This window comes from Parasteatoda tepidariorum, chromosome 8 (genome assembly GCF_982258835.1).
Source record: "Parasteatoda tepidariorum strain Cologne lab strain chromosome 8, Ptep-v5.0, whole genome shotgun sequence".
NCBI classification, from domain to species: domain Eukaryota; kingdom Metazoa; phylum Arthropoda; class Arachnida; order Araneae; family Theridiidae; genus Parasteatoda; species Parasteatoda tepidariorum.
In genome coordinates this window covers 99,087,117-99,113,230 of record NC_141762.1, presented here as the reverse complement: position 1 = coordinate 99,113,230, position 26,114 = coordinate 99,087,117, and the positions used below count along the sequence as shown (strand labels likewise).

General features: G+C 31.9%; 1 long non-coding RNA gene across 1 annotated transcript in view; it reads left to right on the top strand.

The window, feature by feature from the left end:
- The window catches only part of LOC147806574 (uncharacterized), a 28,964-nt gene extending 3,158 nt beyond the window's left edge, over nucleotides 1-25,806 (top strand). The window contains exons 2-3 of the long non-coding RNA XR_015428564.1: nucleotides 13,712-13,763; nucleotides 25,411-25,806. This is a non-coding gene — a long non-coding RNA (uncharacterized LOC147806574). The remainder of the gene's footprint in view (nucleotides 1-13,711; nucleotides 13,764-25,410) is intronic.
- The last annotated feature ends 308 nt before the right edge of the window (nucleotides 25,807-26,114 follow it).

Sequence of the window (26,114 nt, the reverse complement as noted above, 5' to 3'; positions counted from 1 at the left end):
CTTTTCCTAGTTTTTGGTAACTTACGTTACATGCATTAATGTTTAATTAAAATTTGTATAATTAAGTGAATTTAAGAACAAAAACTTTTTTAACACTGCACAATATTTCTATTAAGTGTAGTAAATAATATTTATTCTTTGGAACATTTTGTAAGGAAGATAATGTTAACTTATTGATTTTTTAAATATCTGACCATGTTCTTCGCCCAAATCAGAACAAGCAAATGCTAATGTTCAATGGGTTGCCAACACTAAAAATCTAAATTCTCAATAAGAATTATTATAAATTATCAAACTTCAAACCTTTCTAATTCAGAAAACATTAAAAATAATAGCATTATTCTTATTTGAATTTTCCAATACTTTTCCCCTTTTTCATGGAATTGCCCAGCTTCTAAATCGAATAAAATAAACAAAAATGGTAATTGTAATTTTAAGAGTAAAAATATTAAATTTAGAAGTAGTATCAATTTTATTTATTAAAATGTCTTTGTTTGAGAGACTGTCCAACATTGAGCCTTAACATCTTTCGCGTTTACGAACGCTTTATTTTTTTAGTGCGCCTTTCCTTATGTCATCTAAGCACTTTTAAGATATTAGCAATAAACCCAATGCTTTCAAAGACCAACCTGTTTTTGAAATAATCCATTTAATATATTTTAAGAGCTTGAAAAAGAGGCTTGAAACGACGCTGAATTAATATCCGTTTAGTTTTATGCATTCTAAAAGTATTTATTCAGCTGCAACTAAAAATTCTGAGCACTTCACTTCCACGTTAGTGGAGCAGCATAGTTTAAAAAGAATTATGATTTCTAGCTCATAATTTGTAATTGATATTAACAATGTATTTCATATTGCATTTCTAAAAGGCTGAAGGGATAAAAATGGGATAAACTTAAATACTATCTAGTATTTTTACGATTTTTTTTTTTTGCGTTGAACGAAGTGACTAATATTATTGAAGTTAGTTATGTTTTATGTATAAAGGAACAGTTTTTTATTTATACCTATTTAAGTATCTAACTTAGCAAATTAGGCAAATAAGATATCGTTACCTATGCCTATCATTACGCTAAATCGAATAAGAATAAAACCAAGTTCTCTGATTTAATAGTTTAGGAGTTCGAAAATTTATTAAGGTTTTATGAGTAGAAAGTACAATTTTTCGACTTTAACTTGCACAACTTCATGCAACGGAGATTGCTATCTAGACAAGTGAGGTATAACTGCAAATTTAATTTTTCACTCTTAATCCAGTAAAATAGTCCTTTGATATAATTTTTTAGAAGAAATGATGGTTTAATGCACGAAATATTAAATTTTGACTTACGTTTTACTCATAAAATATTTATAGCATTAAAACTATTAGATCTTTCAAATCAATTCTAATGTTTTCTAATTTGTCTAAAAAACGCATAATATGTAATGCTAGACTTGACTATACAAAAATGACTCTTCTTTTCATTGTTACCTAATTGTAATAAAATTCATTTACATAGAACTTTGATTATTATCAAGAATATCACATTTACAAAAGACAAATTTAAAAAAAAAATAATTTTAATGAAAGAGAATTGGTTAAAATGCTTACAACTTGTTATTGTAAAATTTAAAACGTTAATTATTGGTATAAGATCATTTAATTAAAAATTACAGGATATATTTTAGGACAAATTTATAGTAAGATATACTATATAAATTCAAATTAATTAATAACTGGAAAAAAAGTATATTAAGAGAAATTTGTCTTATGAAACCTATTATTTTTCTTATTGGCTTTAAGCGTATTTTACATTTTAAATAACGTAAGAATCAGTTTAAAAAATAAAACATTTACTATCAAGTGTATTTATTTTCAATTTTGTATTATTGTTTTTTTTAATTTCAATCATAAAAACAATATAACATCTCTTTCCTTTTACACCAGACAAACCTTACAGGGTTCCTCAAAATATCTGAAATAAAAGAAATTGCTATCATGATAAAATTTACCAACCCATTATTAGAATAAGGGAGATTATAAATACCATTAATTTGATATCAGTTAAGACTTCAGATATCTCTCAGAAACTTATTTTAAGTTTGATCGATATTTTGATTATAGCTCAAAGATGATTCTATACAGTAATGAAAGATGGGAGGTATCTCTGGTTTTGTAGTTTTTATGTTTGGACTGAAATTTCTTTGGAAAAATAAATGTTATTTATAAATGAAAACTATTGAAAATGAAACTATATTGAAGAATTAGTAATTTAAACTTACTTACATTGTAGAAAAGTAAGGGATCAATAGATAAATGCAAAGTATAAATAAAAATTAAGGTATCAAAAGTTAACTTTGAACAAAAATGAGCAAAATATTATGCAAATCATCATACACCAAATAAAAGAGGGGATGAATGTAGAAACAGATACAGCTATTCAGAATTTGTATTTTTAAAAACTACTCAAAAATGGGTTAACTTTGTGACAGATAAGGTAAATATTTGCCACACATGTTTTCTGAGTTTTTTAACTTGTTTCAAAGTAAGATTTTCTGAAATTAAAGTAATTCGTAGGAGAAAATAAAAAAATTATTTCACAAATAGAAAAAAAAACCTTGTCATATAATCAAACACATGCTTTTACATTCAACAGATATAAAAATTAAAAAAATATTGAAATTTAAAAATAAAGAAATACAATCTTTATTATATTTTATACGTTATAATAATGCAACAAAATTTTGCATTTATAAAACATTTTTCATTCTATTGAAAATGAAATAATATTCAAAAATTAGTAAGGTAAACTTATATACTTGCTACCATTGCAGAAAAGTTAAGCATCTATAGATAAATATATGTTAACTTTGAATAATAATAAACAAAATATTATACTAATCAAAATGCAGCAAAACAAAGAGAGGATGAATGTAGAAACAGATAAAAAAATTAAAAGGAAAGGGATTATGGAATATAAAGCAGCTTGAAGTGTGGAATTTTTAAATTTAAAAATTATTTTTATATAATATATTTCTACCCCTTTTAAAAAAACTCTTCAATAATAACCGTAAAATGGGGTTACTTTGTAGGGGACAATGTAAATATTTACCAAACATGTTTTCTGAATTTTCTAACTTGCATTAAAAAAAGTGATTCAAACATTAAAGAATTCGTAAGGAAAAATAAAATTATTTCTCCAATAAAATTTTTTTTAAGCAATAAAGCACATGTTTTTTTAATCAACAGAAATAAAGATTAAAATTTTAAATTAAGAAATGAAATCTCTTATGTTTTATATGTTAAAATAATAATGCGACAAAGTTTGGCGAGTTGCTTGGCGAATATTTTAATGTGAAATAAAGAAAAAATTCATCTATATTAATTTAGAAATTATTTCTATCCAAAGTAATGAAAGTTTTGATTAGAACAAATTATAATAATAAGTTTTAATGTTATTAGTTTAAAGCGAATAAATTATTGTTACATCATACTAATAAAACAAATTTGAATAATGTTTTTTTTCTTATTATTCAAAGTTAACTATTAATATTTTACTTTTTATTTACACTTTACATTTATCTATTGATACTTTACTTTTCTACAATGGTAGTTAGTATGTAAGATTACCTTACTAATTTTAAATATACTTTCCTTTTCAATAGTCTTCATTTATAAATACCGTTTATTTTTTAAAAGAAATTTCAGTCCAAACATAAAAAGTATAAAACCAAATATACCTCCCTTCCTTCATTAGTGTATAGAATAATCTTTGAACTATAATCAAAATATCTATCAAACTTAAAATAAGTTTTTAAGGGATACCTGAAAGCTTAACTGATTTCGAATTGATGGTATTTATAATCTCCCTCATTCTAATAATAAGTGGGTAAAATTTTATCGTAACAGTTCTTTCTTTCTTTTATTTCAGTTATTTTGCGGAACCATGTACGGTTTGTCTGGTGTAGAAGGAAAGAGTTGTAATATTGTTTTTATGATTAAAATTGAAAAAAAATTGCAAATGTAAATGAATAAAGTTCTAAGTATTGATATGAAATGTTTCATTTTTTAAATTGATTCTTGTATCATTTAAAATACAGAACACGTTTAAAGAGCCTATAACAAAAATAACAGGGTACGTAAAAAGTATGCTATTAATAAAATATTGTTTTTTCTTTCTAGTTATTAATAAGTATGAATTCATTTAGTGCGTAAATTAACATACAACAAATTTGCCCTAAAATAAATCCTGTAAATTTTAATTAAATTATCTTACATAAATAATGAATATTTCATATTTTACAATAATAATTTGCAAGTATGACATTGAAAATCCTCTTGTATTTTTAAAAGAAATTTTTTTTAAAAAAATTGGTATTTCATGAAAGTGATATTCATGATAATATTTGCAGTTAATGCAATCTAAATATATTTATGACAGTAAAATTCTGAGACATTATTGTATAGACAAGTCAGACATTATTTATTATGTATTTTTTGGGGCTAAATTTTAAAAAAAATTGGAATTGATTATATAGATCTAATGGTTCTAATGTTATAAATATTTTATGACTAAAAGGTGAATAATTGTATATTTCATACATTACATCCTCATTTCTTCTAAACAATTATTTCAAAGGAGTATTTTATGGGATTAAGCTTAAAAAATTAAATTGGTAGAAAAGCTTCACTTGTCTAGATAGCAATGCCAGTTGCATAAAGTGGTATAAGCCAAAGTAAAAAATTGTTCTTTCTAAACAAGAAACTTTTATAAATTTTTGAATTGCTAAAGTATTAAATCAAACAACTTGGTTTTATTTGATTTAGCGTATACGATACTTCACTTGCCTAGCTAGCAATGCTAGATACGTTAATATGAATAAATAAACTTCACTTTTATAAATAAAACATAAGTAACTTCTATAATATTAGTCACTCCAACGCAAAAAAATCGTAAAAGTACTAGATAGTATTTAATTTTATCCCCCTTTTACCCTCTTATCCTTTTAGAGATGCAGCATGGAATTAATTTACACCTCAATATCATTCTCATACAATGAGCTAGAAATCATAATCCTTTTTATATTATGGTGCTCCACTAAAGTGTTCAGAAAAAATGAAGTGTTCAGAATTTTTATTTGTAGTTGAATAAAGACTTTTAAAATGCACAAAATTAAACGGATATCAATTAATATTCTACAGTGTCTGTGATTTCATTTTCCTCCTTTTGAAAAAAGAAATTGAAAAAGAATGAGATAATAGTATCACATGAAAAAATAAAATTTTATATAAAAGTTAAGATAAAGGACAAAAAATGGTAACCCGTTACCAGCAAACGTTTTGGCAATTAAGCAACCCTATCGACAACTCCGAATTGCGAAATTGCCTTTAGAGATGAAGTTCCGCTAATTGTTAATCTTATTTTTCTCTCGTGTGATATTCGCTCAAGACACATTTAATTTATAATTATTTGGAAAAAATAAAATCATTGCAAATACTACTTCAACATGTCTTTCAACGAACTCAAAGGGATAAAAAAATCACACTTATTCTATCAGAAAATTATTCCTAATATTTAAAGCCATTTGTAAGAAAGTCGTTTTCACTAGAATAAAACATATGTAGTTCTAATTCAATCGAAATTATGTCACTGCCTCTCTTTTAAAGAAAAGCAAGATCTTGTGCTTACTCTAGAAAACATCCTCATAATATAAATAAAATATAAAAAGTATTTATCCATATATACAGCTACATATCGTATAATAAAGGTATACCATATAATAAAGGTATGCTTTTTGTATACTTTTAACAATAAAGGTATACTTTTTCACTTTTTTAAAGGTATACTTTATATATACTTTTTTGTCTTACTATATAAGAAGACATATAACCGTCTCCTCAGCGAAAAACAGGATAAGTTTTGACTTCATTTAGACAAAGCAAATGAGACTCATATTTATTTATGAATTTTTTGTAGCTTAGCTTTTAAAAATGAAGGAAGAAATGAATTTTAAAAAAGTGAATTAAAATAAATATTTAATTACAAATGAAAACTTTGAAAACTCTTTTTCAAGCCCTTAAAATATAATAAATTGATTATTTCAAAAACACGTTGGTCTTTGAAAGCTTTCGGTTTATTTCTTAAATCTTGAAAGTGCTTAGCTGTCATACGAAAAGTCACACTAAAAAAATAAAGCGTTCGTAAACACGAAAGATGTTCAGCCTCAATGTTGTACAAGCTCTCAAACGAAGAGATTCTAATAAATAAAATTGTCACAACTTTTAAATTTAGTATTTTTACTTCTAAAATCACAATTACCTTTTTTTTAATGCAAAATGGAAGCTGTATAAAAACAAAGCATGCCTGAATGTTTTCCTTTTAATTTTATGTGTTTTTGAGACATAAAATGACTGATGCGAAAGCTTCCAGGTCTTCGGAACGCTAGCCAAATTGTTTCAAGTTGTAGCAAAATTCATATCATAAAAGATGTTTCTTGCTTTTTGAAATTTATCATCAGATGTTCTGGATCACCACAATAGTTTAGGAAGTATTTACTTATAAAAAGAAATCTGATAACTACGTCAAGAAATTTATGTAAAATCAGGTACAGTTTGTTCACCAGGAGTTGGCACTTGGCTCTACCTTCATCACGTGGTATCCGACGATACTATTTCGCTACTTTTGGGATAAGGACAAGAACAATCCTGAACAAGGTTGCTATTTGTGGATCGTATGACAAAAATATTTATTTAGCAATCTTTATGCGTATTTTTTTAACATTAAATATTTCATAAATTTGATATTTCTCTCTTTTTAGTGACTAGTTTGTCCGTTTTCAGACACTTTGCAGCAATATATTTAATTATCTAGAGTAACGAAAGGTAGAATAGCAGATGATGAACTGGAGTAAGTGATAGAAAAATAATCGTTCGCGTTTGGCGCTCATTGAGGGTTGTCTCAATTTCAAGCGCGGAAACATTTCTCTTCTTACTCCCGCGTTGAAATGAACTAACTCTTCGTCAGAGTAGATGGAGCCAAGTGCCAATTCCTGGTGAACAAACTATTGTTACAAACGTAGAAAAACTTCCACGTACTTTAATAGTTAACTGCCTTAATTTTTTTGACCGACCTTTCGACCCTCGGTTTCAGTGAGATAAGTTTCTCAGAAAAATTTTATTTTAATGTGTCTTAAAAATTAAAAATTTTAAGTTTGTCCACAAAAAGTAACCGACGTATGAAAAATACTGGATTTAAAAAAGTGGTAGTAAATTTATTTGTATTGCTCACTCTAACGTTAAAACAAATGTTACAACTTTTATGATGACAGAGCCAAATTAAAAAATTTATATTAATAGTATATTCTCGTTGATAGAACTACTTTGTTTACGCAAAATAAATCCGAATAATTAAAATTTTTTTACTTTATTTACAGTCTTTTAAGAAGACACTAGGGCAGGAATGGGTTAATACGTTTAACAAAATTTGAGATAAATGAATTAAAATAAAAAGTTAAGATTTTGTTAGCTGATCTGATGAAAATAATTTAAACATTTTTTTTCGGAATTTAATACTAAGAGGTCACAGTTCTGATCATAAATAACTATATTCATGAATACATTACGGTGCGTAAGACTTTCATTTATTTTATATAAATGCTGATAATGAAACAATTGTGTTTTTATCATTTATATTTTCGGGGGGGGGGGAGAGAAAGTTTACCAGGAACCGACTGTTTTATGAACTAAAACTAATTAGATATATCTGGATTAGCTTCTCCCTCTTTCATAGGGCTGTGGTAAAATTATCAAACTTTGACCGGATCGTGGTGATGAAAATTTGAGGAACACAGTTATATACTATTGAATAATTGTAGTTGTAGCTATGCTGCATTACTCCCCCACCAGAATGTTACTTGGGATAGAATTCTATGAAAAGGTATTGCAGTATGATTCACTTCTGTTTTATGAGAGGCCGTGAGAGCTGTATTAAGATAACCAGATTTTGAGTGCTACTTATGAGAGCTGTATTAGTATCATGGTATTGTGCGTGGTCTCTCCTTTGTTGCTATTAGCATTATGCACAGCGTCACGTTGTGTGTGATCGAGACTGAGTAGCAACAACGCTAGGAGGATAATGTCGCATTTACAATTAGAAAGCCAACGTTTCATTGGGTTTTATCCATCAAACTAGACATGTTCAAGTCGAAGTAAGCGTTTCAGTGAGAGGTAGACGTGTTGTCCGAAGTGAGTATGTTCAGATTGAAGTGGACGCTACTGTCAAAACAGGCGTGTTCAGTTCACGTCCGAAGGTGTGTAATGCAAGGAGTACGTTAACGACAGTATCAACCGTTATCTATCAAAATGAACTTCAGGATAAAATCGAGTTAACATGTTTTATATACTAGTGAACGGGAATTGAAAAATTGTAGTGGCAGTTAATCTACAAAGTTTTTTAATGTTAATATTTGTTCACGGAAAACTATTGATACAATTTTTTTAATAAAAATTTTGTTAGAAAAATAAGTTTCTGCTAAACACATTTTTTTCGCTCATTGTAAACGATTTCTATACTTATTATATATATGGGGTATTCTTTCTAAACATGACAATTCGAACCAAAAAATTTCTTCAAATTTAAAGTCTTCAAAATAATCTAAACTTTTTTTGTATACTTCTTTAGTTACACTTATTAATATCTTACAGGCAGCAGTGTAGTTTATTAACATTTGCTCGAGAAAAAAAATAAAATAGAAATTCACCAAATATTGAATGCCAGGAAAATGACATATTAGCTTAGAAGTTTAAAAAAAAATTTTTTAAGTTAATAGTAAGTAATTCAACTTAGGCCTTTATGTTAGATGAACCATAAATTGCTTAAATTAATTCTTTTTATCTACTGTAGAAGGAATCAAAAAAAATTTTTTTTGCTGATATGTACAGAATAAAATTGTGTATAATAATCAATCATTACATAAATAAATAGCTTTGATTGCACTCAAGCATATTACAATCATACATGAACTTGGTATTAGGTTAATATTTGCTTTCCCTCCTTACAGTATCAGCAGTTAAAAAAATTCTGGTAACACTTCAATGTACTGGCATTCATAAGCCAGGAAATTGACAGCCAGGATAATGACAAATTCGCCATTTTATAGCTTATAACTTCACTTTAATTTAATATTTTGGCCTAAGAGGTTTATATTCTGCAGAAAACAACAAGATTTCTTAAAATAACTCAGATAAATCTATGTAGTTAATGTTATTAATGATTTCAAGAAGACAGGAAAATGACAACACAGAAACACTCACCTTGAAAAAAATTTTGAAATAGATTTTGAACCATAAAATTAGTTCTTTATTCATGCAACAAGACATGTTCATATAGAAGGGTATTTAATCAATCTATTAACATAAGATATTGATTGCTGGCTCTATCTATTTTTGTTATAAACCACTAAATAAAAGTAGCCAGGAAAATGACAGATTTTCTTGGGACAAACAAATTATTGACAGAAAAAATTATTTTAAACGTTTTTGTAAATAATACCCTCGGCGTATATTCTAGAAATGTTTATACCGGTTGAGATGAAAAAAATTAGATATTAAAAAATTTATAGAAAGTTTTGAAGCTAGTTATTATTGGAAACATTGTTTGGGACACACCAGGAAAATGACATTTTGAAGTTCAATTAAATTTTTTAACTATACAAAACAGTCAATGCTATTCATTAATTTTTTTTAAAAAAAGTTCTTTTAGTATTATAGTATTAGATCTTGGAGCAAGGGACAGTAAATTGTCATATTTCGTCAGAATCACCCATATACCTGTATATATATATATTTATCAGAGTCCAACTAAGAATTCAGTAACAAGATAAAAATGTGCCTCTTAAATTTCTATTTTTATTTGGGTCCCTCAATTATAAACAGTTTTATGTCAGCAACAAAAATAAGAAAATAAGTACAGCTTATTTCTGACTTGGAATCCAAGAAATTAAGTTTTGAGTTCAAAAATTAGTCCATTGTAGGAGATTATTTTCCTTTCTTTTTCCCACCCAGCTTTTTTGCTACCTGTGCCACCTATAAAAACGTATAATGAAAAAACAATCTTAAGCAAATTTTCGAGCTTTAAAATTTCGCATTCAAGCATTTGAGCATAGTAGCAATCCGTTATGTCAGGAAAAAGTTTCGTTAGTTAACTCGCGAAAAAAATTAGCTAAGGTAAATTTTAGTTAGCTTTTGACAAAAAAAAAATTTAGAGCTCAGTTAATTTAAGCTAAATTTTGAAAATTATGAATCTAAAATAATTTTTAACCCAACTAAGAATAATAGCGGAGAGAATTTTTTGTTTTTTATTAAAAATCGAAGATTTTTAGAGCAAAATATATTTTAAATTTTACAACTCCGAGTTAGCGTAATAAGAGAGTATTGTAAGCCTATCCTTGACCACTAAAGCTTTTCTTTAGCCAATCTGCTAGAAATTTTTTTTTTTATAAAACCTGTGTTTTTTTTGTTGCAAACGCCTCTTTGCTAGCTAAACTAATTTTTTTTAATCTAATAACGGTCCTTGAACAGCCCACGCAACTTTTTGGGTTTACAACTACTAATGTTTAACTCCGTAGCCTTGTAATTTTAGACCCAATCCAGAAGACAATAGAACTACTGTATTAAATATTGGGCAAAATTTGCCTTTGTGGAGGGCTTTTAAATGGAACTCATCCTCATTTGCGTTACATGTAGAGGAAAACTACCTACGGTTAGCCTAACAGCAAGCAGACTCTACCACAGAGAATATTTTACATCAGCACTGTGGTTATTGGTGCAAGCCAGATGCGGAATTCGTAACAACCAGACGTCGCTGGGGTTCAAACCTGGTTCACCTCCTTGGAAGACAAACGCTCTATCTCCTGAGCCATCTCGCAAACTAATTTTTTTTTTACCAATTTATCCTCTTAGTTTAAGTTCATTATTGAAAATGGTTAACCATCCAAAAATTTTCGTGAGGCCACGACCGGAAACAAGTTTAGTCAGAAGCAAATTATGGATCAATTTGAAGTTGGCTGCTACAAGTTGACATTTTGCCTCCGAATGTTAGCTCCCTTGAGGAAAATTTTTGCCTACTGTAACCAAATAAAACTTTCAAAGTCCTCCATGTTCCCATAACAAATCAATACCTCTGGTGGTACCGATCCAGGAGTTTCCTTGTCTTCTGGATTGGTTCAAAATTACAAGGCTACGGCGTTGAACATTTGTAGTCGTAAACCCAAAAATTGGGTCGACAGTTCAATGGCGGTCATAAAATAAAATAAAAAATACACAAAAAAAGAATATGGCTAAAAGAAATTTTGGCTAAATTTTAACCAAAAACAACAGTTTTTAGTTTTGCATCAAATTTTAATCCCGTTGTAAGAAGTGGTGTTAATCCACATTCCTGAGCTGCGATGGCTCAGGGGATAAAGCTTTCGTTTTCCAATGAGGTGAACCGGGTTCGAATCCCCGGGATCTGGTCGATACGAATCTGCATCCGACTTGCCCTGAGCACAGTGCTGATGTAAAATATCCTCAGTGGTAAACGAATCATGGGTTAGAGTCCCTTTGCCATCAGGCTAACCGTGGGAGGTACTTGTGGTCTTCCTCTTCATATAACTCCAATGCGGGTTAGCTCCATTTAAAGTCCTCCATGACGGCAAATTTCTCCCAATAATTGATCCAGGAGTTCACTTGTCTCCTGAATTGGGCTCTGAATTACAAGGCTACCGAGTTGAACATTAGTAGTGGTAAACTGAAAAATTGAGTCGGCTGTTCAACAACGGTTATAAAATAAAATAAAATCCATATGCCTGAATAAAGTTACAGCCAACAAAGTTTTAGTTATTATGGATCAGAAAACAAGAAAATTTAATTCTGTTTTCGCTCAAATTTAAAAAAAAAAATTATTCCCTCTCAGCCTACAAAAACTTGTGTTACCCTTTTCACAAAAAAAGTAGTGACTAAAACAAGTTAAAATTATTAACTAAAATATCGCAAATAAAGAATTTAGCTTAAAAATGTTAGCCCGATTTAGGAAATCGCTTGCCCAACGAAAGTTTTCCTTAGCCTATTGGCAAATTTATAATCTAGAACACATTTTGGCTCATTTTTGATCTAGGAACCATAAATTAAATTTAACCTTAGAACTTTGTCCCAATGAAGCAAATCGTTAGCTGCTCTTACAAAACGAAAATTCTTGTAGTCTGCTTATTCACCAAAATAAAGTATGGATAACGCAAAGTTAGCAAATTTCTAACCAAGAAACTAGAAGTTAAAATTTCGCCTCTAAATAAGAGCCCATTATCGCGATAATTACACTCCTAAAACTTGTTGGTCAGAAAAGATATGTCAAAAGCAAATTATGGCTAAATTATGTGCTAAGAAAAGTCTATTTTTCTTACAAACCTTATCCCATTTTTTATTTCATATTATTTAATAACCGTCATTAAACAGCCGACCCAATTTAGGGTTTACGGCTACTAATGTTCAACTCCGTAGCTTTGTAAATTTGAATTCAGTCCAGAAGACAAGAAACTACTGGATCAAGTATTGGGAGAAATTTTGCCTTCGTGAAGGACTTACCCATATTTGTGTTACATGGAGAAGAAAACCGCGAAAACTTTCACGGTTAGCCTGGTGTCGAGGGAACTGTAACCCATGATCCGTCTACCACTGAGGATATTTTACGTCAGCACTTTGGTCGGAGCGAGCAGGGTGTGAAATATGAATCAATCAGCTATGGCTGGGATCGAATCCGGGTTACTTCATTGGGAGGCGCGAGCTCTGTCTCCTGAGCTACCGCGACTCAACCTTAGCCCATTGTAGAAAGCTTATTTTACCCACAAAAATTGATTATTGTTAAAATCAAGTTCAGCTAGTATTTGATGAAAAAAAGTTTCAATCTCGCTTACAAAGTATAGCAAAGCAAATAGCTATATTAAATTCAAATACCAAAAGTTTTTGTTAACTCAGTCTTAAATAGTTAAAGCAAAAAAATATTTAACTGAAAAAAGAAAAAGAAAACTCTCGTTATAATATTTTGCTCAAAATTCAATTCTATTGTATAAAATCGTTTGGTCATCAAAATTGTTTGTTAATCAATCATCCGTTATCTTAAGGCTGTGGTAATAAACCATTGATTTCAAATCTCAATGATAATAAATATTTCGTTCATAAAATTAAGGTGAAGAGAATATGAAAGGTTATATTCTCTTAAAATAATTTATTTAAAATATTAGTGTAACTTTAACAAACGAATAAACATTATTAACAAACTTAAACATTATGCCACCAAGCTAACTAGTAAAAGGTAAGCGCCAGTTCTTAACCTGATGTTTATCACAAGGCTGCCTTTAAACCCTGTCAAAACCTTGTCCTCAAAACCTTTATTCGTCAAGCTGGCGGAAGTAAAAATAGTGGTGTGATACTGGTGGAAAAAAATTGGCGAAAATGACAGGTTAAAACCGTTGAGTGTGGCGAGCACCACAGAGGAATAAGTTAATAAATTAATAAACAAAAGGTTTTTTCTGGTTAAGAGCTTTAAAGTAGTTAAGAATGCAACTTTTCAAATATAAATGGAATTGTAACATACCATGCATGACCCTAAAAGGAATTGCGACATACCATGCACTTTTTATTGTACGATTTATACTGCTTTTTTGAGCTATGTTTGTACTAAAGCAACTATTTGTGTTATAGGAAAGAGTTATGATGTCAGTTGAGCTGTATAACGTAGTACAACAAAATACAGGTAAGAATATAATCCTCATGTTTTATTAATTTTGATACCTTTACGTGTTTTGACAAAAAATTTAAATATACCTCTTTCATTTTCTTTTCGATACCTGTTTCATCTTTTTTTCAAACCTGCAGCACAAATGGAAAACTACTATTGCTATACACATGAATTTTGATTTACAGTGTGCAAAAAAAAAATTATACATGGACCACCATCAATAATTTTTGACTTAATGAATCAATCTTCACGTTCTGGATCTCAATCTGAATGATTCGAGGGGGTTATATCAGACATGCTAATTAATTTGTGCAAACGATATTTTAAGTAACCGAATCAGACGCAAAAACGTACTTTCCTCGAATAAACATATCGTTTTCTCGACGGATTCGAATAGGGGGTAAACGCAATTTGAGTAATATGATCCCAGGGCTGGAGAGTGCTCCTGAATTTGTACCCCTTAATGTTAATTTTACTTTTTGCCTATTTTATCATAACTTGAGAATGTTTTAAGTGAATTGTGAGTTTTTTCGCACAATTATAAACCTTTTTTTTTTTCAAGAAATAATTGCAACCCAAGTAAAACCTTTAGTGAATATATTTCTTTGTTTTTTTATTTTATTTAATTATTGCAAAAAAATATTGAATTCTATGGTATACAATTTTTGCATTATTTTAGCGAATGTAACTTGAAATTGAGGAATCCAAATCTGAACGAAATCCACCGAATAGTTCCTGAGAAATCAATCTTAAGTTTTAAACATAAGACTTTTTCAAACAATGCGACTTCTTCCAAATTCAATTTTCGCAGGAATTATTTGACCGATTTTTTAATTCAACATTCAAAATAGCATTATTTAAAATTATATGAAAAATGCATATAAATAACAATTCAAAATTTTTTCGTCATATCTGTCAATTATACCTATAATTTTCATATTTTAAAATACTCGTTGTAGTGTGAAAAACAATTTGCTGTTTCATTAGCAATATAATTCTTTGGGTCCTTTTCCGGAATAAAATAACTGGTTAAAACTGGTGAACATTATTGGTTTAAACGGGTGAGAGTGGCGAGAAAAGTACACTCCCCCCTCTCTCCACCCGCAGTTACTTCATTCGCTATACTTTTTTGGAAAACGCACAGTTCATCAAAATCGTTTTTTTTTTTTTTTTTGGCTTCCTAAATTACAGAATTAAATGGCATTCACACTATACAGTCTTATATATTCCAGAAGATAGTAACAATTTACTTTCATGGAAGGCAGGTTTCGCACGATTTAAAGAGATTGTTGACTTTCGAACTCGAATAATCAGCATCAAAAGTTCGCTGAAGTACTTTAAAGGGTCGAAGGAAGCTCGTGAAAGTTTCCTCCCAATATCATTCCTGATGAAGACGTGACGACAATCTTTTAAGGCAGGATGCACAAACACTGACTTTCTAAAATGGCGGGAAGCTAGAAAAGTTCTGATGGTAGAGGAATGATTGAATTGGGGACGAGTTCATTGATGTAGAATCAAAAAGTTCCACTGGAATGCGAAGCGTTATCCTGCTGACGACCTCTGTGGATGATGGCTGTGGATCTTCCGTTATATACCGCTCGGAAGCCCAAGATGATAGCTGGCAAGGCGTCTGACCAATGGTCTTGCGGCTTAACTATCACTATGTTTATTAAAAATCAATTCACTGGTATATAAGACATGCGGACTCGAACCAATTTTGAGGTACCTTTTGATAGATAAAGCTTGGCATTGCCAATTTCTACTCTCCCTACAGTCTGTATTGTAGGCCTTGAGTGCAGCTATCAAGGTCGGTGCCATCGTTCTGTCACTCCATTACTTTGAGGATGGTAAGGTGAGGATCAAACTCTTTTGATGCCCATAAGATCTGCTAGAGTTTTGAAGTCGGGCGTTATCACTGGTGATTATCACCGATCGTTAAGACACGGTTCCCAGTAGAACACCGAAGTCAAGCATCACTGGCTGTGGTCAGTAATTGTGTAGGTAACCACCTTTATCAGCCTGCTTAGAAACCGAGGGTGAGTGGTGTCGGTCCTCGTTAAACTGTTCTACAGTAAAGAGATCGACTTCACGAGCAGGTACTCGGGCTATCAAAGCAGGGATGCCATCCCCTGTGCAAAAGATCAAAATTGCGATAGCATATCTTCGGATAATCCTCAGTCGCCAGTAGCCCATTGTACAGCTCTAGTGAGAGGTAAATAAAGTAACTGCCTACCAAAGCAAGCAATATCGGTTTTAAAGAAAGCTACCGTCTCTTCTGTAATAAGAACAGCTACCACCCATGTAGTATGTCTGTCGATCATCGTTGATCAGTATGAAAATTCTTTTGATGGGGGTAATGGGCCAACGATATCCAAATGAATATGGTCAAAGCGTTTAGACTTTATTGGAAAAGATAAAAATAGAGGGTTTAGTATGCCTTATGATTTTTGACATGGCATGCAGTATCTGGACCACATATTGCAATTTCTATTTAAGTTAGGCTTAATAAATCTATTACAAATCAATTTATTAATTGCGTTTGTACCGGGATGTGATAAGTTATGCATAGTATTAAATATTTGTGTACGCATTTGTTTTGGAGTAAGAGGTCTAACATTTTTATTCGAAATGTCAGAATATAAAATAGTGTTCGAATCGGGCATATTTACATTTTTAAAATCTAAAACTTGCGGAATATTAACTAAACGGTTTAATTCTATATAATTTCCATGAGCTTGTGCTATTTTGCTATAATCTACAGGATTTGGTATGTTTATAGAAGCTATTTTTTATAACGCATCTGCTGTTATATTATCAGAACCATTTGATATCGCATATCTGTTGTAAACTGAGATAAAAAATCTAATTGAAGTGAACATTTATCTAACTTTTCCTTAAATGCATAGGTGGGTGGTTTGTGATCTGAGTTCAAAACAAAATTTTGAGCATTTAACTGAATCGTTTGATCGTCTGAATCGAACTCCCTATTCTAAGCGTTTTTCAATTTCGTATAACTTGTTGCGAAAAAAATGCAAACAGCTGAAGAAATTCGTTTTCTGTTTAAAATAAAGATTTTCCTGTTGCGAAATCCGAGGCAACCACGTGCAATACTAAATTTGCATCGAGATTAGGATGTTTAAGAAGCAGAGTGTTTGCTAAAAGGGTTTGTTTTACAATTTTGAAATTCTATCATGGATTGTTCTGACCAGTGAATCATATGATTATCATTGCACTCTTTGAGCCTTCCGAAAAATCATTTAAATAAATTTGGTTAAGAGCTGCGCGAGGTAGAAAACAAAAAATTTAGAAATCCGAAAAATCTTTCCTGTTTCGCAATTGTTTTTGGCTGTGGGTAATTTAAGATAGTCTACTTTATGAGGTTGTGGTTTATTGCTATCTTTAGTTATTAAGTATCCAAAAATTTCCTTTCTAGCACACCAGACTTATTTAATATGTGTCACCTGAACTGTGGTGGCTTAGGGGACAGACCACTCGCCTCCCAATGGGGTGACTCGGGTTCGGTCCCATCAACAGCTGGTTAATACGAATTCCGCACGTGGCTCGCATCGATCATAGTGCTGACGCAAAATATCCTCAGTGGTAGACGGATGATATTCCCCTTGCGGTCAGGCTAACTTTAAGAGGTTTTCGTGGTTTCCCTGTCCTTGTAACGCAAATGCGGGGTAGTTCCATCAATAAGTCCACCACGAAGGCAAAATTTCTCCCAATACTGGATCCACTAGTTCCCTTGTCCTATGGATTGGATTCAAAATGGCAAGGCTGCGGAGTGAAACATTAGTAGTCGTAAATCCAATAAATTGGGTCGGCTATTCAACGATAGTTATAAAATGTGTCACCTGAATTTCTGCACCGTAGCAATTTTTTATTTGCAGTTACTTAGTAAGGCTGAATTAATGTTCAATAACTTAGTTCCGTATTTCAACATTTTTGAATTATTAGCTTTAAATAATTTTAACGGATCAATTTGCAAATTTCTAATCATTTTTGAGACGGGCAAGCAGCTCCCGTCCAAACCTAGCAGCTACTTCACTTGCTATACTTTATTGTAAAACGCACAGTTCTCTCAAATCTTTTGTTCAATGTTTACTCTATTAAATCTTGAAATACTTTTTGATAGGTCAAGGTTGACAAGATTTGAAGATTTTTAACCTGCGTACGTGCTATGAAAAAGCTTACTTCGATGTATGGTACACATTGAAAAGTTGACTTTCCATTTGTGACTATGTCCTCGTCCTCCTCTCGCTATTGCTTTTCAGTCTCATTTACACACAGCGTGATCCTGTACACACTAGACTGCTAATAGGAACACCGAAGGAGACCACATACACCACCGTGAACTTAATACAGCTGTCACGACAAATTATCAAAACTTGCTGAACTTAATACAGCTCTCACCCATAGGCGCTCAAAATTCAGTAAACTTAACACAGCTCTCCCGGTCTTTGATAAATACGACAACTAATAGTATCCATTCATTGAGTCCCGCAGTGGACTGATCGTTAAGACACGGTTCCCAGCAGATCATCGAGGTCAAGCATCACTGACTGCTGTCAGTGTGTGGGTGGGTGACCACTTTGATTAGTCTGCGTAGGGACAGAGGGCGTGCGGTATGGGTCCTCGTTAAACTGTTCTACCATAAATTGCTTGACTTCGCTTGCAGGTCGTCGGGCTACCGAAGCGGATGTGCCATCCCCTATGCAGAGGATCAAAATTGTCTTCAGATCATCCTCAGGAATTTTTCCCAGACCGTCGCCAATAGCCCACTGTGCAGCTCTAGTACGACGCAAATGAACTACAACAACAACAACCATTCATCGAAATGTATCCCTGATAGAAGTTTGGGTGACTGAGTAGTATGACATAACTACCACTGCGATTATTAACTATCAATTCAAAAGTATATAAGACATAATAACTAGATTCAATCTTGAAATACTTTTTGATAAATGAAGGTTAGCATTGTCGAATTCTACTCTCCCCACAATCTGTACTGTAGGCCTTGAGTGCAGCTTTCAAGGGTCTGTGCCATTGTTCTATCATTCTATTACTTTGAGGATGGGAAGATGAGGATCAAACTCTTTTGATGCCCAGGAAATGTGCTGGAGTTTTGAAGAGTCTACTCTCGAACTGGCGACCCACCCATCTAGTATGTCTGTCGATCATCGTTGATCAGTATGAAAATCCTTTAGATGGTGGTAATGGGCCAACGATATCAAGATGAATATGGTCAAAGCGTTTTGACTTTATTCGAAAAGAAAAAAAATAGGGGACTTAGTATGCTTTATGATTTTTGACATGGAATGCAGTGCCTAGACCACGTGTTGCAATCCCTGTTTAGGTTAGGCTAAATAAATCTATTACAAATTATTTTATTAATTGCTTTTGTCTACCGGTGTGTGATAAATTATGAATAGGATCAAATGTTTGTGTACAAAATTGTTTTGGAATAAAAGGTCGAACATTTTTAGTAGAGCTGTCAAAATATAGAAAAAAGTGTCCGTATCGGCCATATTTACATTTTTTAAATTTAAACCTTTTGAAATATTGATTAAACGATTTAATTCTTTATAATTTTCCCGGCCTTCTGCTATTTTGCTATAATCTACAGGATTTGGCATGTTTATAGGAGCTATTTTTGATAACGCATCTGCTGTTATATTATCAGAACCATTTGAGTGTCGAATATCTGTTCTAATTGATAAAAAATCTAATTGACGAGCTTGCCGAGGTGAAAATTTATCTAACATTTGCTTAAATGCATAGGTGAGTGGTCTGTGATCTGTGAACTAAACATAATTTCGAATATTTAACTGAATTGTTTGATTACAACTCCATATCGTAAGAGCTATAGCGTTTTTCAGTTTCATACAAATAGTTGCAAAAAAATGCTAACCGTAGAAGTTCGTTTCTGTTTGAAGAAATCTTTTCCAGTAGCAAGAGGCATCCACATGCAATTCTAAATTTGCATCGAGCTTAGGAGTGTTTACTAATACGGTTTTGCAATCCTGGCAAATTTGTCCTTTGAGCCTCTCAAAAAACCGTTTAAAAACCGTTTAATAAAGGTAGCAATGTAGAAAACTAAAAAAAATTTAGAAATCCATAAAATCTTCCCTATTCCGTAATTGTTTTTGACTGCAGGTAATTTAAAATAGTGTCCACTTTATCAGGTTGTGGTTTGGTGCCATCCTTAGTTATTAAGTATCCAAATAATGAAATTTCTGGCACACCAAGCAGACATTTTGATACGTTCACCGTTAAACCATACTCGGTTAATTCTTGAAATACGGCTCGAACATGCATTTTGTGCTGTCAAGGTGCGTAGAGTTTTAAAAAAGTGCTTAAAGTTGCTTATTTTTGATTTTCTTTTATTAAAAGCTCTTAAAGGTGCTTTTTTCTTTGGGTGTTTTTAAAGATTGCTTAATTTTCCCTTTTCAAACATGCAATTTTTTTTCCTAACCATGTCGATTTTCGCCGTGTATGTTACAAAACCGTATTTTCACTTTGTTCTATTCAACATTTTAACATTTCATTCAACCACAACCTATTTCGGCGTACCGTCAGTCGTAGTTACTGTTCATTTACGTCGAACTAGAGCGGCTAAATGAGCTATTGGTGACCGTCTGGGAAACATCCCTGAGGATGATCCGAAGACATGCCATCACAATTTTGATCCTCTGAGGAGGGGATGGCACCCCAGTTTCAGTAGCCCGACGACCTGCGCGCGAAGTCGAGCACTTTACGGTAGAACAGTTTAACGAGGACCGATATCGCACACCCTCGGTCCATACGCAGACGGATTCAAGTGGTCACCCACCCGCACACTGTCAGCAGCCAGTGATGCTTGACTTCGGTGATCTGCTGGGAACCGTGACGTACTGTCGTATAAAAGGCGTATATGTATAGCGTATAAAAGGGCCAATCATTTTAGATGTTTGAGGAAATACTTGCATATACCGCATGTGCATATACTGAGCTAGGTTCGGTGAGATTATTGCACTCTCATGTAACTCTGCTACATTTTGCAAGATAGTCTCGATTTCAGTCTTCATTTTTCCCCACTGAAATCGAACCGAAAAATATCTCGATCATTTTATAATGGCTAATATGATCAAGAAAAGTGTTCTTTGTCAAAAACTAGTTATTATATTTTGATCATGTAAAGTCTTTGAAAGTTATTTTGAATTTCTTTGTGTATAGAGTGCTAAAAAAAACTTTTTGAGTGCTTAATAAGTACTTACAAGAAGCTTATTTTTTGTTGAGAGATTTGGCTGCTCACCCTGGCTGTTCATCTGATTCACTAAAAAATAAGGATATCACCGAGGTTAACATAGCGATAAGGCAAATCTCCGAAAAGGCAAATCTAATAAATTTTGCATTTATTAATGAACCTCTGAAAAGTTTGTTCTGCTCCTTACAGACCGAAATTCAAAAAATGAAACTCAAAAAGCCCAAAGAAGCGTACACACAACAGTTTTTTGTATGTCGTCCGGGTGTACTGGATTTTGAAAATAAGCACGGACAATATCAATCTTTGAAAAAATATTTGTTATGAAACGCGTGGGGGAAATCTTCTTGTAGGTGGGGAACAGGGTACAGCACCTGTGTTGTCCCCCCGTGTTTAATTTCCTCTAGCCCCCAACTGGTTGAGGACCAAATCTTCAGGAGTGGAGACGACCTTAGTGAGATCGAGGGCCGGCGAATACCCTGCTCTAGTATAAACTAAAATTCTCGTTTTGCAACATCCTATAGTTTTGGACTTAATCGTCTAGGTTTGCTGTATGTAGGCGGAACAGTTGCATCGATGTAATGCGCACTATTATGATACGCCTGCTTAATTTTTAATGTTAATTTAGTCAATTCCGGAAAATTTGATATGCGTCACCTGAGCCATGGTGGCTTAGGGAATAGAGCACTCGGACCCGGTTTCGATCCCAGCAAAAACTGGGGGATTCGAATTCGCGGCTCGCATCGACCATAGTGCTGACATAGAATATCCTCAGTGGTAGACGGATGATAGAGTCCCCTCGTCATCAGACTCACCGTAGCAGGTTTTCGTGGTTTTCTTATCCATGTAACGCAAATGCGGGCTAGTTCCAACGAAGGTCCGCCACAAAGTTAGTTAGGTCCGCCACGAAGGCCAAATTTCTGCTAATACTTGATCCAGGAGTTCCCTTGTCTTCTGGATTGGGTTCAAAATGACAAGGCTACGGAGTTGAACATTAACAGTCGTAAACCCATAAAATTGGGTCGGCTGTTCATCGACTGTTATAAAATTAAAAAAAACATGAGTCACGTGAAATTAATTTTATTTAAAAAGTATTAATTTCGGTAGTTATGCCTAATGAAGAAAAGTGACATCAATTAATTTACGCCATTTTAAGTCAACCAACAGCTCAAAGTGCTCTGAAAATAATTGGAATAGCCAAATAGCAATTAAAAATTTCTCTTTAAAGTCTCTTCGTAATGCTAAATTAATGTTCGATAACTTAGATCCGTTAAGTCAACATTTTTGAATTATTATTCAAATTAAAATATAGAGGGTAGCCCCAATCTGGGTATTATGGTCCCTATAGTTTTGTTAGGAGAACACTCCAAAGTTTGAACCACTTAATGTTCATTTTACTTTTAGCGTATTTCGCTATATCTCGGAAACTTTTTAAGCTAACTGAATTTTTTTTAAATACAGTTAAGAAATTCGTTTCCGGAGATATAACGAAATCCGCAACTAATAAAATTGACATTAATTGGTCCAAATATTGGAACGTTCTCCTGATCAAACTATGGACCTCCTATATTTCGGGGATCAGAAATTCATTTCCGTCGAAAAAAAAGCATGTTTATTCAGGGAAATTACGTATTTGTGTCCGATTTCGTAACTTAAAATATCGCCTGTACTTATTAATTGGCATGTTTGAGTTCACCCCATCGAACCATGAAGATTGAGTCCTAGAACGTGAAGATTGGCGCTGATCGATTATTGAATCAAAAATTCATCATTGTGGTCCTTTTTTTTTAACTGTACTTGTCAGCGTTTGCTTGCATTTGTGACGATGTGACGGCTTGTCATCCCCTAACTGCAATTCAGAAAGAAGTTTGAGAATTTGCTTATTTTCAGAATCAATAAATTCCGCAATAAGACTTCCTTTAAGAGTATTATATTTATTAGCTGCTGGAAGATGAAACAAAATACCTGAAACTGCCGATTAAATTCTCTGGGTCGATAGTTGCTATAATACTGCTATATTTCGTCTGGTTGATCGTAATTCCTGATAAATCAAAATTCCTGAATAAACCAAAGTTTGATATTATTCTTCCATATTGGTGGTAGTTTAACAGCTACCGTGCAAATAGAGTATAAGTGCAAGTAGAGATTTAGTAAGATTCTGCTCAATTTCGTTTGTCAAGTTCAATTTAAAGTCATAAAAAAAGTAAACTAATTAATGTACTAATGTAATTTTGACATGCATTTTAAGTTTAATATTAAATTTATATAGAAATTAATACTAACAGCGAAAAACTGAATTGCTAAAGGGGACAAATTGCGTAATTAAACCAAATGAGTGACCCTAAAAACCAACTGGAATCGTCTCCACGTAGTATACAATCCAATAATTCACGTAGTATAATTCAATAATTTTCCCAAGAAGATAGCTTTTAGCGTGATTAGACGAACGCGGTCACCACTTAAGAGAATATAGAAGGTTAAATTTTCTGAGAACAATTTTTTCGAAACATTAGTATAATTTCAAGAAAGGAATACACATTTTTCACAAATTGAAGCATTTTGCGTTCGTTATGCGATGAAGCTAGCAAAAAGGCAAGTGCCAGTTCTTAACTTCCATTAGACTGAAGATGTTTATCACGGGGTTACCTTTTCCTCGAAACCTTTACTTATGAGCAGCAAAGGCTCAGAGGATAGAGCGCTCGCCTTCCAATAAGGTGAACCGGGTTCGAATCCCAGCCACGGTTGCTCGATAAGAATTTCGCATCCGGCTTGCACCGGCCACAGGGCTGATGGATCATGGGTTAGAGTCCCCTTGCCGTCTGGCTAACAGTAGATGGTTCGCGTGGTTTTTCTCTCCACGTAACGTAAATGCGGATTAGTTCCATCAAAAAGTCCTTCACGAAGACAAATTTCTCCCACTACTTGATTGATCCAGGAGTTTCCTTGTCTTCTGGATTAGGTTCGAAATTACAAGGCTGCGGAGTTGAACATTCGTAGTCGTAAACCCAAAATTGGGTCAACTGTTCAACGATGGTTATGAAATAAAACAAAACATTTTTCTCGCCAAGCTTGTGGGAGTAAAAATATTGATGAGAAACTGATTAAAACTGGTGATTGGCGAGCACATCAAAGGAATAAGTAAATAAATTACGAAGCAAAATATTCTTCTGATTAAGAGCAAAAAAGTAGATGATGTAACTTTTAAATAATAAATTTTCATTATTCATATCATATATAATTTTCATTAAATACTCATTGCAGTGTTTAAAATAATATGATGTTTTATTAGCAGTAAATATATTTCTTCAGCAATAAATATATTTCATTATTTTATACCCATTTAATTTCATAAATATTTATTTAAATACAAGCAATTTTAAAATGTATTGAATGTGTAGTTATCTACTTGTAAATAAGGAATAAAGACTTGTTCTACCAAGAACAATTTGTATTTAAAAACGTTTTCTCATTGAAGTTAATTTAATTTTCAATCGACAAGTTGGTTCTCTGTCCTTGCCATTCTTTAATGTTTTGAGTTTGATTTGGAAAAAATAAATAAATGGTGAGTTAACTTATTTATTCAGTAATTAGTTTACAATGAATCAATTAAAAACTTTTTTATTAGTAGTACTATCAAGAATTTTAGTTGCAGTAGTATCGTTAAATATTTAAAATCACTTATACATTAGTCAGAGTTTTGATCGTTAAATGAGAAAACAATTTAAGAAAATGAAATAATAATTTGAATAAAAGAAATCTTATGTTTAATTTATACTTCGTTAAACAAGATCTAATTTTTATTAACCATGATAAAATGCCACAATGTTTTGCCAGGCCGTTAAGACCCTATATTAAAAATATTTGAGTTTTAAATACCATGTGAAAAAGATCTATAAATTTTTTAAACGATATAGATTAAGGTAACATGATTTCAGCTAGCCAAAATGTTAGAATTAAAACTTAGCCATGTAGAAATGGCTGAAAAAAACTAGCTACCAAAATAAATTTAAATTGTTATGGATTTTACGATGGAATTGGTGCACTGAAAAAAGCGATTACTTAAGTGTGACATTTTGAGTATGAAAAACCGATTGAAATTTTTTTTTCAATGAACAGGTTATAAAAGCAAAAGAATAACGATGTGGCTTTTCTATAAAACTGTCACACATTGAACGTGTAAAGGGATAAGTTTTGAGTATGTTTGTTATAATATCTTAATCAAAATATCGGAATTTGAAAAACACATAAAGGGTTACGTTTGGAGATGGAACTCAATTTTTCTCAACCTCGGAGGGAGTCGTAACATGCCCTGCATTTTTAATTGTAATATTTAGACTGCTGTTTTTATTATTTATTTTGTTTTTTATTGTTTTTTTTTTCTTTTTGCTATTACTAAAGCAACTATTTTTCTTATAGGAACGAGTTATGATGTATAACGTATCACAACAAAATACAGGTAAGATTATAATTCTCATCTCCTATCAATTTTGAAATCCTTACGTGCTTTAGCCAAAAAATTACATTTTTTAATGCCCGTTGCTTTTTTAATATCTGTTGCTGCTTCATTTGCTGGATTTTCTTTTTCAAAACTGCAACACAAATGAAAAACTACAGCTGCTATAAACATGAATTTTGACAGTATACACAAAATATATATAAATGGGCCACAATAAATAATTTTTGATTTAATGATCGGATCTTCACGTTCTATGACTCCATCTGAATGGTTCGAGGGGGTGATATCATATATGCTAATTAATTTGCGCAAACGATATTTTAAGTTACGAAATCAGACACAAAAACATACTTTCTCTGAATAAACATATCTTTTTTTTTTGGCGGATTCGAATAGAAGGTAGCCGCAATTTGAGAAATAAGGTTCCAGTAGTTAGGAGAGGAGAGAGGTCCTGAATTTGGACCTCTTAATGCTACTTTTACTTTTTGCGTCTTTCATGTCTTGAGAACTTTCTAAGCAAATTGAATTATTTTTCATACAATTAATAGCTTCGAGAATTCGGAAATAATTTCATAGCAAAATAAAACTTTTAGTAAATATTTTTTTATCTTTTATTATTTTTTTTAGTATTGGTAAAAAAAAAAAATTTAAATCTGAGGTACGC